The 16,649-nt window shown below is 45.3% G+C and overlaps 1 pseudogene; it reads left to right on the top strand.

The window, feature by feature from the left end:
- The window catches only part of LOC124017636, a 52,405-nt pseudogene that overhangs the window by 21,119 nt on the left and 14,637 nt on the right, over positions 1-16,649 (top strand).

The raw sequence follows: 16,649 nt of genomic DNA on the forward strand, positions 1-16,649 counted from the left end.
CTAGTCTCTACTCCCAGCCCCATAGTCTCTACTCTCTGCCCCCTAGTCTCTACTCTCTACCCCCAGCCCCCTAGTCTCTACTCTCTAACCCCAGCCTCCTAGTCTCTACTCTCTACCCCCAGCCCCTAATCTCTACTCTCTACCCCCAGCCCCTAGGCTCTACTCTCTACCCCCAGCCCCTCGTCTCTACTCTCTACCCCCAGCCCCTGGTCTCTACTCCCAGCCCCTAGTCTATATCCCCAGCCCCCTCGTCTCTACCCACAGCCCCTAGTCTCTATCCCCAGCCCCCTAGTCTCTACTCTCTACCCCCAGCCCCCTAGTCTCTACTCTCTACCCCCAGCCCCTAGTCTCTACTCTCTACCCCCAGCCCCCTAGTCTCTACTCTCTACCCCCAGCCCCCTAGTCTCTACTCTCTACCCCCAGCCCCCTAGTCTCTACTCTCTACCCCCAGCTCCCTAGTCTCTACTCTCTACCCCTAGTCTCTACTCTCTACCCCCAGTCCCCTAGTCTCTACTCCCTACCCCCAGCCCCCTAGTCTCTACACTCTAGCCCAGCCCCCTAGTCTCTACCCCCTACCCCCAGACCTCTAGTCTCTACACTCTACCCCGAGTCCCTGCTATGACCCCTTACTCCCTAACAGATCATCACTGAGAACACGTTGTCTCCTCTACTCTCCACTAGGTGTTACAGATCATCTTGTCTCCTCTACTCTCCACTAGGTGTTACAGATCATCCCTGAGAGCATGTTGTCTCCTCTACTCTCCACTAGATGTTACAGATCATCCCTGAGAGCATGTTGTCTCCTCTACTCTCCACTAGGTGTTACAGATCATCCCTGAGAGCACGTTGTTTCCTCTACTCTCCACTAGGTGTTACAGATCATCCCTGAGAGCACGTTGTTTCCTCTACTCTCCACTAGGTGTTACAGATCATCTTGTCTCCTCTACTCTCCACTAGGTGTTACAGATCATCTTGTCTCCTCTACTCTCCACTAGGTGTTACAGATCATCTTGTCTCCTCTACTCTCCACTAGGTGTTACAGATCATCTTGTCTCCTCTACTCTCCACTAGGTGTTACAGATCATCTTGTCTCCTCTACTCTCCACTAGGTGTTACAGATCATCTTGTCTCCTCTACTCTCCACTAGGTGTTACAGATCATCTTGTCTCCTCTACTCTCCACTAGGTGTTACAGATCATCTTGTCTCCTCTACTCTCCACTAGGTGTTACAGATCATCTTGTCTCCTCTACTCTCCACTAGGTGTTACAGACCATCTTGTCTCCTCTACTCTCCACTAGGTGTTACAGATCATCCCTGAGAGCACGTTGTTTCCTCTACTCTCCACTAGGTGTTACAGATCATCTTGTCTCCTCTACTCTCCACTAGGTGTTACAGATCATCCCTAAGAGCATGTTGTCTCCTCTACTCTCCACTAGGTGTTACAGATCATCCCTGAGAGCATGTTGTCCCCTCTACTCTCCACTAGCTGTTACAGATCATCTTGTCTCCTCTACTCTCCACTAGGTGTTACAGATCATCTTGTCTCCTCTACTCTCCACTAGGTGTTACAGATCATCCCTGAGAGCACGTTGTTTCCTCTACTCTCCACTAGGTGTTACAGATCATCTTGCCTCCTCTACTCTCCACTAGGTGTTACAGATCATCCCTGAGAGCACGTTGTCTCCTCTACTCTCCACTAGGTGTTACAGATCATCCCTGAGAGCACGTTGTTTCCTCTACTCTCCACTAGGTGTTACAGATCATCTTGTCTCCTCTACTCTCCACTAGGTGTTACAGATCATCCCTGAGAGCATGTTCACCTCCTTGGCTAAGATCATCAAGCTGCAGATCCATGCCATCATGGAGGTTCCCACCAGACTGGACAAGGACAAGCTGAAGGACTACGCCCAGCTGGGGGCTCGCTACGAGGTCAGAGGTCGTTTTAGAGACGGCTTATGGTCTCTGTGTGTCGGAAGAGCATGGCGCTTGCGATGACAAAGGTTGTGGGTTCGATTCCCGCTGGGGCCTCCCAATAGAAAAATGTATGCACACATGACTGTTAGGACCTATAGTAGTGACTATAACTAGGACCTATAGTAGTGACTATAACTAGGACCTATAGTAGTGACTATAACTAGGACCTATAGTAGTGACTATAACTAGGACCTATAGTAGTGACTATAACTAGGACCTATAGTAGTGACTATAACTAGGACCTATGGTAGTGACTATAACTAGGACCTATAGTAGTGACTATAACTAGGACCTATAGTAGTGACTATAACTAGGACCTATAGTAGTGACTATAACTAGGACCTATAGTAGTGACTATAACTAGGACCTATAGTAGTGACTATAACTAGGACCTATGGTAGTGACTATAACTAGGACCTATAGTAGTGACTATAACTAGGACCTATACTATAACTAGGACCTATACTATAACTAGGACCTATACTATAACTAGGACCTATAGTAGTGACTATAACTAGGACCTATAGTAGTGACTATAACTTGGACCTATAGTAGTGACTATAACTAGGACCTATAGTAGTGACTATAACTAGGACCTGTAGTAGTGACTATAACTAGGACCTGTAGTAGTGACTATAACTAGGACCTATACTATAACTAGGACCTATAGTAGTGACTATAACTAGGACCTATAGTATAACTAGGACCTATAGTAGTGACTATAACTAGGACCTATAGTATAACTAGGACCTATAGTATAACTAGGACCTATAGTAGTGACTATAACTAGGACCTATAGTAGTGACTACAACTAGGACCTATACTATAACTAGGACCTATAGTAGTGACTATATCTAGGACCTATAGTATAACTAGGACCTATGGTAGTGACTATAACTAGGACCTATAGTAGTGACTATAACTAGGACCTATAGTATAACTAGGACCTATAGTATAACTAGGACCTATAGGAGTGACTATAACTAGGACCTATAGTAGTGACTATAACTAGGACCTATGGTAGTGACTATAACTAGGACCTATGGTAGTGACTATAACTAGGACCTATGGTAGTGACTATAACTAGGACCTATAGTAGTGACTATAACTAGGACCTATAGTAGTGACTATAACTAGGACCTATAGTAGTGACTATAACTTGGACCTATAGTAGTGACTATATCTAGGACCTATAGTAGTGAATATAACTAGGACCTATAGTAGTGACTATAACTAGGACCTATAGTAGTGCCTATAACTAGGACCTATAGTAGTGACTATAACTAGGACCTATAGTAGTGACTATAACTAGGACCTATAGTAGTGACTATAACTAGGACCTATAGTAGTGACTATAACTTGGACCTATAGTAGTGACTATATCTAGGACCTATAGTATATGATGACCAGGTGGCGAATCGCATCTCTGCATGTCTGGCAGACATATCAGTGTGGATGACGGATCACCACCTCAAGCTGAACCTCGGCAAGACGGAGCTGCTCTTCCTCCCGGGGAAGGACTGCCCGTTCCATGATCTCGCCATCACGGTTGACAACTCCATTGTGTCCTCCTCCCAGAGCGCCAAGAACCTTGGCGTGATCCTGGACAACACCCTGTCGTTCTCAACCAACATCAAGGCGGTGGCCCGTTCCTGTAGGTTCATGCTCTACAACATCCGCAGAGTACGACCCTGCCTCACACAGGAAGCGGCGCAGGTCCTAATCCAGGCACTTGTCATCTCCCGTCTGGATTACTGCAACTCGCTGTTGGCTGGGCTCCCTGCCTGTGCCATTAAACCCCTTCAACTCATCCAGAACGCCGCAGCCCGTCTGGTGTTCAACCTTCCCAAGTTCTCTCACGTCACCCCGCTCCTCCGTTCTCTCCACTGGCTTCCAGTTGAAGCTCGCATCCGCTACAAGACCATGGTGCTTGCCTACGGAGCTGTGAGGGGAACGGCACCTCAGTACCTCCAGGCTCTGATCAGGCCCTACACCCAAACAAGGGCACTGCGTTCATCCACCTCTGGCCTGCTCGCCTCCCTACCACTGAGGAAGTACAGCTCCCACTCAGCCCAGTCAAAACTGTTCGCTGCCCTGGCCCCCCAATGGTGGAACAAACTCCCTCACGACGCCAGGACAGCGGAGTCAATCACCACCTTCCGGAGACACCTGAAACCCCACCTCTTTAAGGAATACCTAGGATAGGATAAGTATCCCTCTCACCCCCCTTAAGTTTTAGATGCACTATTGTAAAGTGACTGTTCCACTGGATGTCATAGTAGTGACTATAACTAGGACCTATAGTAGTGACTATAACTAGGACCTATAGTAGTGACTATAACTAGGACCTATAGTAGTGACTATAACTAGGACCGATAGTAGTGACTATAACTCGGACCGATAGTAGTGACTATAACTAGGACCTATAGTAGTGACTATAACTAGGACCTATAGTAGTGACTATAACTAGGACCGATAGTAGTGACTATAACTAGGACCTATAGTAGTGACTATAACTAGGACCGATAGTAGTGACTATAACTAGGACCTATAGTAGTGACTATAACTAGGACCTATAGTAGTGACTATAACTAGGACCTATAGTAGTGACTATAACTAGGACCGATAGTAGTGACTATAACTAGGACCGATAGTAGTGACTATAACTAGGACCTATAGTAGTGACTATAACTAGGACCTATAGTAGTGACTATAACTAGGACCGATAGTAGTGACTATAACTAGGACCGATAGTAGTGACTATAACTAGGACCTATAGTAGTGACTATAACTAGGACCGATAGTAGTGACTATAACTAGGACCTATAGTAGTGACTATAACTAGGACCGATAGTAGTGACTATAACTAGGACCTATAGTAGTGACTATAACTAGGACCTATAGTAGTGACTATAACTAGGACCTATGGTAGTGACTATAACTAGGACCTGTAGTAGTGACTATAACTAGGACCTGTAGTAGTGACTATAACTAGGACATGTAGTAGTGACTATAACTAGGACCTGTAGTAGTGACTATAACTAGGACCTATAGTAGTGACTATAACTAGGACCTATAGTAGTGACTATAACTAGGACCTATAGTAGTGACTATATCTAGGACCTATAGTAGTGACTATATCTAGGACCTATAGTAGTGACTATAACTAGGACCTATAGTAGTGACTATATCTAGGACCTATAGTAGTGACTATAACTAGGACCTATAGTAGTGACTATAACTAGGAGCCAGAGTTTCCCTGATGAGGTTGCTGGCCCCTAACTGAGCAGAGGGAGCAGATGCTCACTGAGTCTCCCCAACCGTTCCTCTCTGGCTCAAAGGAACAGTGTTTGTGTGAGGCAGTGTTCTCTGAGAGGCAGTGTTCTCTGAGAGGCAGTGTTCTCTGAGAGGCAGTGTTCTCTGAGAGGCAGTGTTCTCTGAGAGGCAGTGTTCTCTGAGAGGCAGTGTTCTCTGAGGGGCAGCGTTCTGTGAGGGGCAGCGTTCTGTGAGGGGCAGCGTTCTGTGAGAGGCAGCGTTCTGTGAGAGGCAGCGTTCTGTGAGAGGCAGCGTTCTGTGAGAGGCAGCGTTCTGTGGGAGGCAGCGTTCTGTGGGAGGCAGCGTTCTGTGGGAGGCAGCGTTCTGTGGGAGGCAGCGTTCTGTGGGAGGCAGCGTTCTGTGGGAGGCAGCGTTCTGTGGGAGGCAGCGTTCTGTGGGAGGCAGCGTTCTGTGGGAGGCAGCGTTCTGTGGGAGGCAGCGTGTTTTCTACAGCTGAACATCCTGGACTTGTTATTTTGTTCTTCGTTTTCTCAGGTTGCCAAACTCACTCACGCCATCTCCATCTTTACTGAAGGGATTCTAATGATGAAGACGACGCTGGTTGGAATCATCAAGGTCAGTTTTTAAATTAAAACAGTTTTTTGCAACTGTTGTTTTTAGATATATTGACGGCAGGTAGCCTAGTGGTTAGAGCGTTGGACTAGTAATCGAAAGGTTAGTAGATCGAATCCCCGAGCTGACAAGGTAAAAAAAATCTGTCGTTCTGCCCCTGAACAGGCAGTTAACCCACTGTTCCTAGACCAGTTAACCCACTGTTCCTAGACCAGTTAACCCACTGTTCCTAGACCAGTTAACCCACTGTTCCCCGATAAGCCGTCATTGTAAAATAAGAATTTGTTCTTAACTGACTTGCCCAGTTAAATAAAGATTAAATAAAATAAAAATATATGTTTATATTTGAGAAAATGTGTCTAAAAGCAGAAGTCTTACCTTATTTAAATGTCGTGTCTTCAGGTGGATCCCAAGCAGCTCCTGGAAGATGGTATCAGGAAGGAGTTGGTGAGAAGAGTAGCCTACGCTCTACACAAAGGACTTATCTATAACCCCAAGGCTAAGGTGAGATAGTAGCCTACGCTCTACACAAAGGACTTATCTATAACCCCAAGGCTAAGGTGAGATAGTAGCCTACGCTCTACACAAAGGACTTATCTATAACCCCAAGGCTAAGGTGAGATAGTAGCCTACGCTCTACACAAAGGACTTCTCTATAACCCCAAGGCTAAGGTGAGATAGTAGCCTCGCTCTACACAAAGGACTTATCTATAACCCCAAGGCTAAGGTGAGATAGTAGCCTACGCTCTACACAAAGGACTTATCTATAACCCCAAGGCTAAGGTGAGATAGTAGCCTACGCTCTACACAAAGGACTTCTCTATAACCCCAAGGCTAAGGTGAGATAGTAGCCTACGCTCTACACAAAGGACTTCTCTATAACCCCAAGGCTAAGGTGAGATAGTAGCCTACGCTCTACACAAAGGACTTATCTATAACCCCAAGGCTAAGGTGAGATAGTAGCCTACGCTCTACACAAAGGACTTCTCTATAACCCCAAGGCTAAGGTGAGATATCTGACCATAACACAACACAATATCAACCGTTCCGAGGGGCTGTCGAGTGGCGCAGCGGTCTTAGGCACTGCACCTCAGTGCAAGAGGCGTCACTATAGTTCCTGGTTCGATTCCGGGCTGTATCACATCCGGCCGGGATTGGGAGTCCCATAAGGTGGCGCACAATTGGCCCAGCGTTTGGCCGGGGTAGACTGTTAATTGAAAATACGAATAGTTTCCTAACTGACTCGCCTAGTTAAATAAAGGTTACATTTTAAAATGAAACCCACAGTGCCATTCAGCACAAGGTTAACTGTCACTTTCAAAACTTTCACTGTCTGAAGTATCAGTTTGTTCAGGTTTTATTCATGACAGAATACAAAACAAAAGTTGTCTGCTAAATTAAAAATAAATATATATTTTAAAATGAAGTGTTACAGAATATTCAATCGTGGTAAATGTCATTTCTCATCACCTGGTACAGACCAGTGAGTTGATGCCGAAGGAGTGTTACAGAATATTAATGTCATTTCTCATCACCTGGTACAGACCAGTGAGTTGATGCCGAAGCTGAAGGAGTGTTACAGAATATTAATGTCATTTCTCATCACCTGGTACAGACCAGTGAGTTGATGCCGAAGCTGAAGGAGTGTTACAGAATATTAATGTCATTTCTCATCACCTGGTACAGACCAGTGAGTTGATGCCGAAGCTGAAGGAGTGTTACAGAATATTAATGTCATTTCTCATCACCTGGTACAGACCAGTGAGTTGATGCCGAAGCTGAAGGAGTGTTACAGAATATTAATGTCATTTCTCATCACCTGGTACAGACCAGTGAGTTGATGCCGAAGCTGAAGGAGTGTTACAGAATATTAATGTCATTTCTCATCACCTGGTACAGACCAGTGAGTTGATGCCGAAGCTGAAGGAGTGTTACAGAATATTAATGTCATTTCTCATCACCTGGTACAGACCAGTGAGTTGATGCCGAAGCTGAAGGAGTGTTACAGAATATTAATGTCATTTCTCATCACCTGGTACAGACCAGTGAGTTGATGCCGAAGGAGTGTGACAGAATATTAATGTCATTTCTCATCACCTGGTACAGACCAGTGAGTTGATGCTGAAGGAGTGTGACAGAATATTAATGTCATTTCTCATCACCTGGTACAGACCAGTGAGTTGATGCTGAAGGAGTGTTACAGAATATTAATGTCATTTCTCATCACCTGGTACAGACCAGTGAGTTGATGCTGAAGGAGTGTTACAGAATATTAATGTCATTTCTCATCACCTGGTACAGACCAGTGAGTTGATGCCGAAGCTGAAGGAGTGTTACAGAATATTAATGTCATTTCTCATCACCTGGTACAGACCAGTGAGTTGATGCTGAAGGAGTGTTACAGAATATTAATGTCATTTCTCATCACCTGGTACAGACCAGTGAGTTGATGCCGAAGGAGTGTGACAGAATATTAATGTCATTTCTCATCACCTGGTACAGACCAGTGAGTTGATGCTGAAGGAGTGTTACAGAATATTAATGTCATTTCTCATCACCTGGTACAGACCAGTGAGTTGATGCCGAAGGAGTGTTACAGAATATTAATGTCATTTCTCATCACCTGGTACAGACCAGTGAGTTGATGCTGAAGGAGTGTGACAGAATATTAATGTCATTTCTCATCACCTGGTACAGACCAGTGAGTTGATGCCGAAGCTGAAGGAGATGGCGGCCACCATGGACGGATTCTACCGGTCCTTTGAGTACATCCAGGATTACGTCTCCATCTACGGCCTGAAGATCTGGCAGGAGGAGGTCTCTCGTATCATCAACTACAACGTGGAGCAGGAGTGTAACAGCTTCCTACGCACCAAGGTTTGACCTTTAATATGGTCACATGACCTCTTTCTCACTGGGTCTGGTTGATTCCTTGTGTCCCTTTTTCTATATATATAGTCACATGACCTCTTTCTCAGTGGGTCTGGTTGATTCCTTGTATCCTTATATATATAGTCACATGACCTCTTTCTCACTGGGTCTGGTTGATTCCTTGTATCCTTATATATATATATATAGTCACATGACCTCTTTCTCACTGGGTCTGGTTGATTCCTTGTGTCCCTTTTTTTTAAATAGTGGGGTAAAAAAAAGTATTTAGTCAGCCACCAATTGTGCAAGTTCTCCCACTTAAAAAGATGAGAGGCCTGTAATTTTCATCATAGGTCCACTTCAACTATGACAGACACAATGAGAAGAAAACGATCCAGAAAATCACATTGTAGGATTTTTAATGAATTTATTTGCAAATTATGATGGAAAATGAGTAAGAGGCTCTATACGGTAGAGGGGCTATATACGGCGCTATCTCTCTCAGAATGACCTTCTTGATCCAAATCAGTCAGGTTTCAAGACTAGTCATTCAACTGAGACTGCTCTTCTCTGTATCACGGAGGCGCTCCGCACCGCTAAAGCTAACTCTCTCTCCTCTGCTCTCATCCTTCTAGACCTATCGGCTGCCTTCGATACTGTGAACCATCAGATACTCCTCTCCACCCTCTCCGAGTTGGGCATCTCCGGCGTGGCCCACGCTTGGATTGCGTCCTACCTGACAGGTCGCTCCTACCAGGTGGCGTGGCGAGAATCTGTCTCCTCACCATGCGCTCTCACCACTGGTGTCCCCCAGGGCTCTGTTCTAGGCCCTCTCCTATTCTCGCTATACACCAAGTCACTTGGCTCTGTCATAACCTCACATGGTCTCTCCTATCATTGCTATGCAGACGACACACAATTAATCTTCTCCTTTCCCTCTTCTGATGACCAGGTGGCGAATCGCATCTCTGCATGTCTGGCAGGCATATCAGTGTGGATGACGGATCACCACCTCAAGCTGAACTTCGGCAAGACAGAGCTGCTCTTCCTCCCGGGGAAGGACTGCCCGTTCCATGATCTCGCCATCATGGTTGACAACTCCATTGTGTCCTCCTCCCAGAGCGCTAAGAACCTTGGCGTGATCCTGGACAACACCCTGTCGTTCTCAACTAACATCAAGGCGGTGGCCCGTTCCTGTAGGTTCATGCTCTACAACATCCGCAGAGTACGACCCTGCCTCACACAGGAAGCGGCACAGGTCCTAATCCAGGCACTTGTCATCTCCCGTCTGGATTACTGCAACTCGCTGTTGGCTGGGCTCCCTGCCTGTGCCATTAAACCCCTACAACTCATCCAGAACGCCGCAGCCCGTCTGGTGTTCAACCTTCCCAAGTTCTCTCACGTCACCCCGCTCCTCCGCTCTCTCCACTGGCTTCCAGTTGAAGCTCGCATCCGCTACAAGACCATGGTGCTTGCCTACGGAGCTGTGAGGGGAACGGCACCTCAGTACCTCCAGGCTCTGATCAGGCCCTACACCTAATAAGGGCACTGCGTTCATCCACCTCTGGCCTGCTCGCCTCCCTACCACTGAGGAAGTACAGTTCCCGCTCAGCCCAGTCAAAACTGTTCGCTGCTCTGGCTCCCCAATGGTGGAACAAACTCCCTCACGACGCCAGGACAGCGGAGTCAATCACCACCTTCCGGAGACACCTGAAACCCCACCTCTTTAAGGAATACCTAGGATAGGATAAAGTAATCCTTCTCACCCCCCTTAAAATATGTAGATGCACTATTGTAAAGTGGCTGTTCCACTGGATGTCATAAGGTGAATGCACCAATTTGTAAGTCGCTCTGGATAAGAGCGTCTGCTAAATGACTTAAATGTAAATGTAATGTAGAGGGGCTCTATACAGTAGAGGGGCTCTATACAGTAGAGGGGCTCTATACGGTAGAGGGGCTCTATACGGTAGAGGGGCTCTATACGGTAGAGGGGCTCTATACGGTAGAGGGGCTCTATACGGTAGAGGGGCTCTATACGGTAGAGGGGCTCTATACGGTAGAGGGGCTCTATACGGTAGAGGGGCTCTATACGGTAGAGGGGCTCTATACGGTAGAGGGGCTCTATACGGTAGAGGGGCTCTATACGGTAGAGGGGCTCTATACGGTAGAGGGGCTCTATACGGTAGAGGGGCTGTATAAGGTTAGTTATATCTGCTGGTTGGATTGAAAGCCTACAGGAGAGTAGCTCTCCAGAGACAGGGTTGGGAGAACACCCTGGTTTCAATAATATACGTACTATTTAAACGGCTAATGTTCGCCTCTTTGTGTTTCTTAGATCCAGGATTGGCAGAGTGTCTACCAGTCGACCCATATCCCCATACCCAAGTTCCCCGCGGTCGATGAGTCGGCCACCTTCATCGGACGACTCTGTAGAGAGATCCTCCGCATCACAGACCCCAAGTAGGTATCTCTCTCTCTCCATGTCACCTTGGTGGCATCAGTCTGTTAGCTCGTAGCTACACTACCTACTCATTCAAGGGTATTTTAAAAAAAAACTGTTTTCTACATTGTAGAATAATAGTGAAGACATCAACACTATGAAATAACACATGGAATCATATACTAACCTGACAAAAAAATTAATAGCCACGTTTTGCCTTGATGACAGCTTTGAACACTCTTGGCATTCTCTCAACCAGTTTCACCTGGAATGCTTTTCCCAACAGTCATCAAGACAAATGGTGGCTATTTGAAGATTTAATTATGGAAGTTAGCGTTGGTGTTCTTTAATGGCGTAAACATGGTAGAGGAAGTCTGTTTTTTGGGGGGGGTATACTCTCTTCTCAGTGCTTTTAATATGCCTTCAGGCAAAGCCTTCACCTGTTACCTGTGTTTCCCAGGGCGACGTGTTACATGGACCAGTTGAACACCTGGTACGACCTGAAGACCCACCAGGAGGTGACCAACAACCGTCTGTTCTCTGAGATACAGGACACCCTGGGGACCTTCGGCCTCAACGGGCTGGACAGGCTGCTCTGCTTCATGATGGTCAAGGAACTCCAGGTCACGTGATGTTATGTTGTGAAACCCAGCCTGCCAGCCTATCAACACTACTCTGTTAGGATGCTATGGAATGTACTTCCGCAGTCCTAACAACTATTTAACCTTTTTCATTGAACCAGGTTAACCTTTTTCATTGAACCAGGTTAACCTTTTTCATTGAACCAGGTTAACCTTTTTCATTGAACCAGGTTAACCTTTTTTATTGAACCAGGTTAACCTTTTTCATTGAACCAGGTTAACCTTTTTTATTGAACCAGGTTAACCTTTTTCATTGAACCAGGTTAACCTTTTTCATTGAACCAGGTTAACCTTTTCATTTAACCAGGTTAACCTTTTTCATTGAACCAGGTTAACCTTTTTCATTGAACCAGGTTAACCTTTTTTATTGAACCAGGTTAACCTTTTTCATTGAACCAGGTTAACCTTTTTCATTGAACCAGGTTAACCTTTTTTTGAACCAGGTTAACCTTTTAACCCTTTTTCATTGAACCAGGTTAACCTTTTTCATTGAACCAGGTTAACCTTTTTCATTGAACCAGGTTAACCTTTTTCATTGAACCAGGTTAACCTTTTTCATTGAACCAGGTTAACCTTTTTCATTGAACCAGGTTAACCTTTTTCATTGAACCAGGTTAACCTTTTTCATTGAACCAGGTTAACCTTTTTCATTGAACCAGGTTAACCTTTTTCATTGAACCAGGTTAACCTTTTTCATTGAACCAGGTTAACCTTTTTCATTGAACCAGGTTAACCTTTTTCATTGAACCAGGTTAACCTTTTTCATTGAACCAGGTTAACCTTTTTCATTGAACCAGGTTAACCTTTTTCATTGAACCAGGTTTAACCAGGTTAACCTTTTTCATTGAACCAGGTTAACCTTTTTCATTGAACCAGGTTAACCTTTTTCATTGAACCAGGTTAACCTTTTTCATTGAACCAGGTTAACCTTTTTCATTGAACCAGGTTAACCTTTTCATTGAACCAGGTTAACCTTTTTCATTGAACCAGGTTAACCTTTTTCATTGAACCAGGTTAACCTTTTTCATTGAACCAGGTTAACCTTTTTTTAAATTTAACCAGGTTAACCTTTTCATTGAACCAGGTTAACCTTTTTCATTGAACCAGGTTAACCATTGAACCAGGTTAACCTTTTTCATTGAACCAGGTTAACCTTTTCATTGAACCAGGTTAACCTTTTTCATTGAACCAGGTTAACCTTTTTCATTGAACCAGGTTAACCTTTTTCATTGAACCAGGTTAACCTTTTTCATTGAACCAGGTTAACCTTTTTCATTGAACCAGGTTAACCTTTTCATTGAACCAGGTTAACCTTTTTCATTGAACCAGGTTAACCTTTTTCATTGAACCAGGTTAACCTTTTTCATTGAACCAGGTTAACCTTTTTCATTGAACCAGGTTAACCTTTTTCATTGAACCAGGTTAACCTTTTTCATTGAACCAGGTTAACCTTTTTCATTGAACCAGGTTAACCTTTTTCATTTAACCAGGTTAACCTTTTTCATTGAACCAGGTTAACCTTTTTCATTGAACCAGGTTGTCCCATTTTGACTTCAAACAATCACGATATTGAGGTCAATATCAGTGGGCCGGTATATTTTAATACAGATGCTGTCGTTCGTAGCTTCACTTTTCTGTCGAGACAACGCCGGTCCTTATCATTCAACAAGCGCATAGTGCAGTGTGACTCGTCTCTCCTGGTTTAGCCTGGTTCCTCTCTAGGTTTATAATCTCCACCCCTCATAGCCTGGTTCCTCTCTAGGTTTATAATCTCCACCCCTCATAGCCTGGTTCCTCTCTAGGTTTATAATCTCCACCCCTCATAGCCTGGTTCCTCTCTAGGTTTATAAACTCCACCCCTCATAGCCTGGTTCCTCTCTAGGTTTATAATCTCCACCCCTCATAGCCTGGTTCCTCTCTAGGTTTATAATCTCCACCCCTCATAGCCTGGTTCCTCTCTAGGTTTATAATCTCCACCCCTCATAGCCTGGTTCCTCTCTAGGTTTATAAACTCCACCCCTCATAGCCTGGTTCCTCTCTAGGTTTATAATCTCCACCCCTCATAGCCTGGTTCCTCTCTAGGTTTATAATCTCCACCCCTCATAGCCTGGTTCCTCTCTAGGTTTATAAACTCCACCCCTCATAGCCTGGTTCCTCTCTAGGTTTATAATCTCCACCCCTCATAGCCTGGTTCCTCTCTAGGTTTATAAACTCCACCCCTCATAGCCTGGTTCCTCTCTAGGTTTATAATCTCCACCCCTCATAGCCTGGTTCCTCTCTAGGTTTATAAACTCCACCCCTCATAGCCTGGTTCCTCTCTAGGTTTATAATCTCCACCCCTCATAGCCTGGTTCCTCTCTAGGTTTATAATCTCCACCCCTCATAGCCTGGTTCCTCTCTAGGTTTATAATCTCCACCCCTCATAGCCTGGTTCCTCTCTCGGTTTATAATCTCCACCAGGCACAGCCAGAAGAGGACTGGCCACCCCTCATAGCCTGGTTCCTCTCTAGGTTTATAATCTCCACCCCTCATAGCCTGGTTCCTCTCTAGGTTTCTTCCTAGGCTCTGGCCTTTCTAGGGAGTTTTTCCTAGCCACCGTGCTTCTACACCTGCATTGCTTGCTGCTTGGGGTTTTAGGCTGGGTTTCTGTACAGCACTTTGAGATATCAGCTGATGTACGAAGGGCTTTATAAATAAATTTGATTTGTAATTTAGAATCATTCAAGTGGTGCAGTTCGTTAGTTGCTTCCCCTTCAAGGTTCCGTAACACGACAGGGTTTTTGTTTTGGTTCCATTAGAACTTCCTGTCAGTGTTCCAGAAGACCATCCTGAGAGACAAGGCTATGGTGGATGTCTTTAAAGCCATGCTGAGCTCTGTCAATCCCGTCAAAGGTATTGTGGGTAAGTATCAACAGCTCAGGAAGGATTCTTACCAGGGTTGTGTTCATTAGGTTATACAATGGAAAACATTTTTTTTTTAAACATCAGTCATTATGACCAGGGTACATTAGGCTCCCTCCCCTGTTTCAGTCATTATGACCAGGGAACATTAGGCTCCCTCCCCTGTTTCAGTCATTATGACCAGGGAACATTAGGCTCCCTCCCCTGTTTCAGTCATTATGACCAGGGAACGTTAGGCTCCCTCCCCTGTTTCAGTCATTATGACCAGGGAACGTTAGGCTCCCTCCCCTGTTTCAGTCATTATGACCAGGGAATGTTAGGCTCCCTCCCCTGTTTCAGTCATTATGACCAGGGAACATTAGGCTCCCTCCCCTGTTTCAGTCATTATGACCAGGGAACATTAGGCTCCCTCCCCTGTTTCAGTCATTATGACCAGGGAACATTAGGCTCCCTCCCCTGTTTCAGTCATTATGACCAGGGAACATTAGGCTCCCTCCCCTGTTTCAGTCATTATGACCAGGGAACATTAGGCTCCCTCCCCTGTTTCAGTCATTATGACCAGGGAACATTAGGCTCCCTCCCCTGTTTCAGTCATTATGACCAGGGAACATTAGGCTCCTCTCCTGTTTCAGTCATTATGACCAGGAACATTAGGCTCCCACTGAACAGCAGATTATGACCAGGGAACATTAGGCTCCCACTGAACAGGAGATTATGACCAGGGAACATTAGGCTCCCACTGAACAGCAGATTATGACCAGGGAACATTAGGCTCCCACTGAACAGGACCCAGAGATTATGACCAGGGAACATTAGGCTCCCACTGAACAGGAGATTATGACCAGGGAACATTAGGCTCCCACTGAACAGCAGATTATGACCAGGGAACATTAGGCTCCCACTGAACAGCAGATTATGACCAGGGAACATTAGGCTCCCACTGAACAGCAGATTATGACCAGGGAACATTAGGCTCCCACTGAACAGGAGATTATGACCAGGGAACATTAGGCTCCCTCCCTGTTTCAGTCATTATGACCAGGGAACATTAGCCTCCCACTGAACAGGAGATTATGACCAGGGAACATTAGGCTCCCTCCCCTGTTTCAGTCATTATGACCAGGGAACATTAGGCTCCCTCCCCTGTTTCAGTCATTATGACCAGGGAACATTAGGCTCCCACTGAACAGCAGATTATGACCAGGGAACATTAGCCTCCCACTGAACAGCAGATAATGACCAGGGAACTTTAGGCTCCCACTGAACAGCAGATTATGACCAGGGAACATTATGCTCTGGATATGACTGTCCAAGGCCATCATCACTCACCGTTGCATTTCCTTGTCTTCTTTCTGTCAGCCAATGCCAGTAAAGGCTATGCCAACGCTGTCGCCAAAACACAGAAGATCTGGGGTCCGTACTTGGAGTCCATCATGAAGGTACTGTGTTTCAGTGAACTGTTTCAGCAATACCAATTTTAATGTTGTGAGCAACACTACCTCCACGTTCAGTGATCGGTCCTCTACATGACTGACACAGTGCAGAGCCTGCTGTCGTGGTAACACACTGGTACACCTCCAATTGACTCAAATGATGTCAATTAGCCTATCGGAAGCATCTAAAGCCGTGACATCATTTTCCAAGCTGTTTAAAGGCACAGTCAACTAAATGTATGTAAACTTCTGACCCTCTGGAATTGTAATTCAAGTGAATTATAAGTGAAATAATCTGTCTGTAAACAATTGTTGGAAAAATGACTTGTCATGCACAATGTAGATGTCCTAACCGACTTGCCAAAACTATAGTTTGTTTAACAATAAATTTGTGGAGTGGTTGAAAAATGAGTTTTAATGACTCCAACCTAAGTGTCTGTAAACATCCCACTTCAGCTGTGCACCTCAAGGTCTATTCCAAGTTGTCTTCTCCCAGCTAA

This window comes from Oncorhynchus gorbuscha, unplaced genomic scaffold, assembly GCF_021184085.1.
Source record: "Oncorhynchus gorbuscha isolate QuinsamMale2020 ecotype Even-year unplaced genomic scaffold, OgorEven_v1.0 Un_scaffold_295, whole genome shotgun sequence".
Classification (NCBI taxonomy): domain Eukaryota; kingdom Metazoa; phylum Chordata; class Actinopteri; order Salmoniformes; family Salmonidae; genus Oncorhynchus; species Oncorhynchus gorbuscha.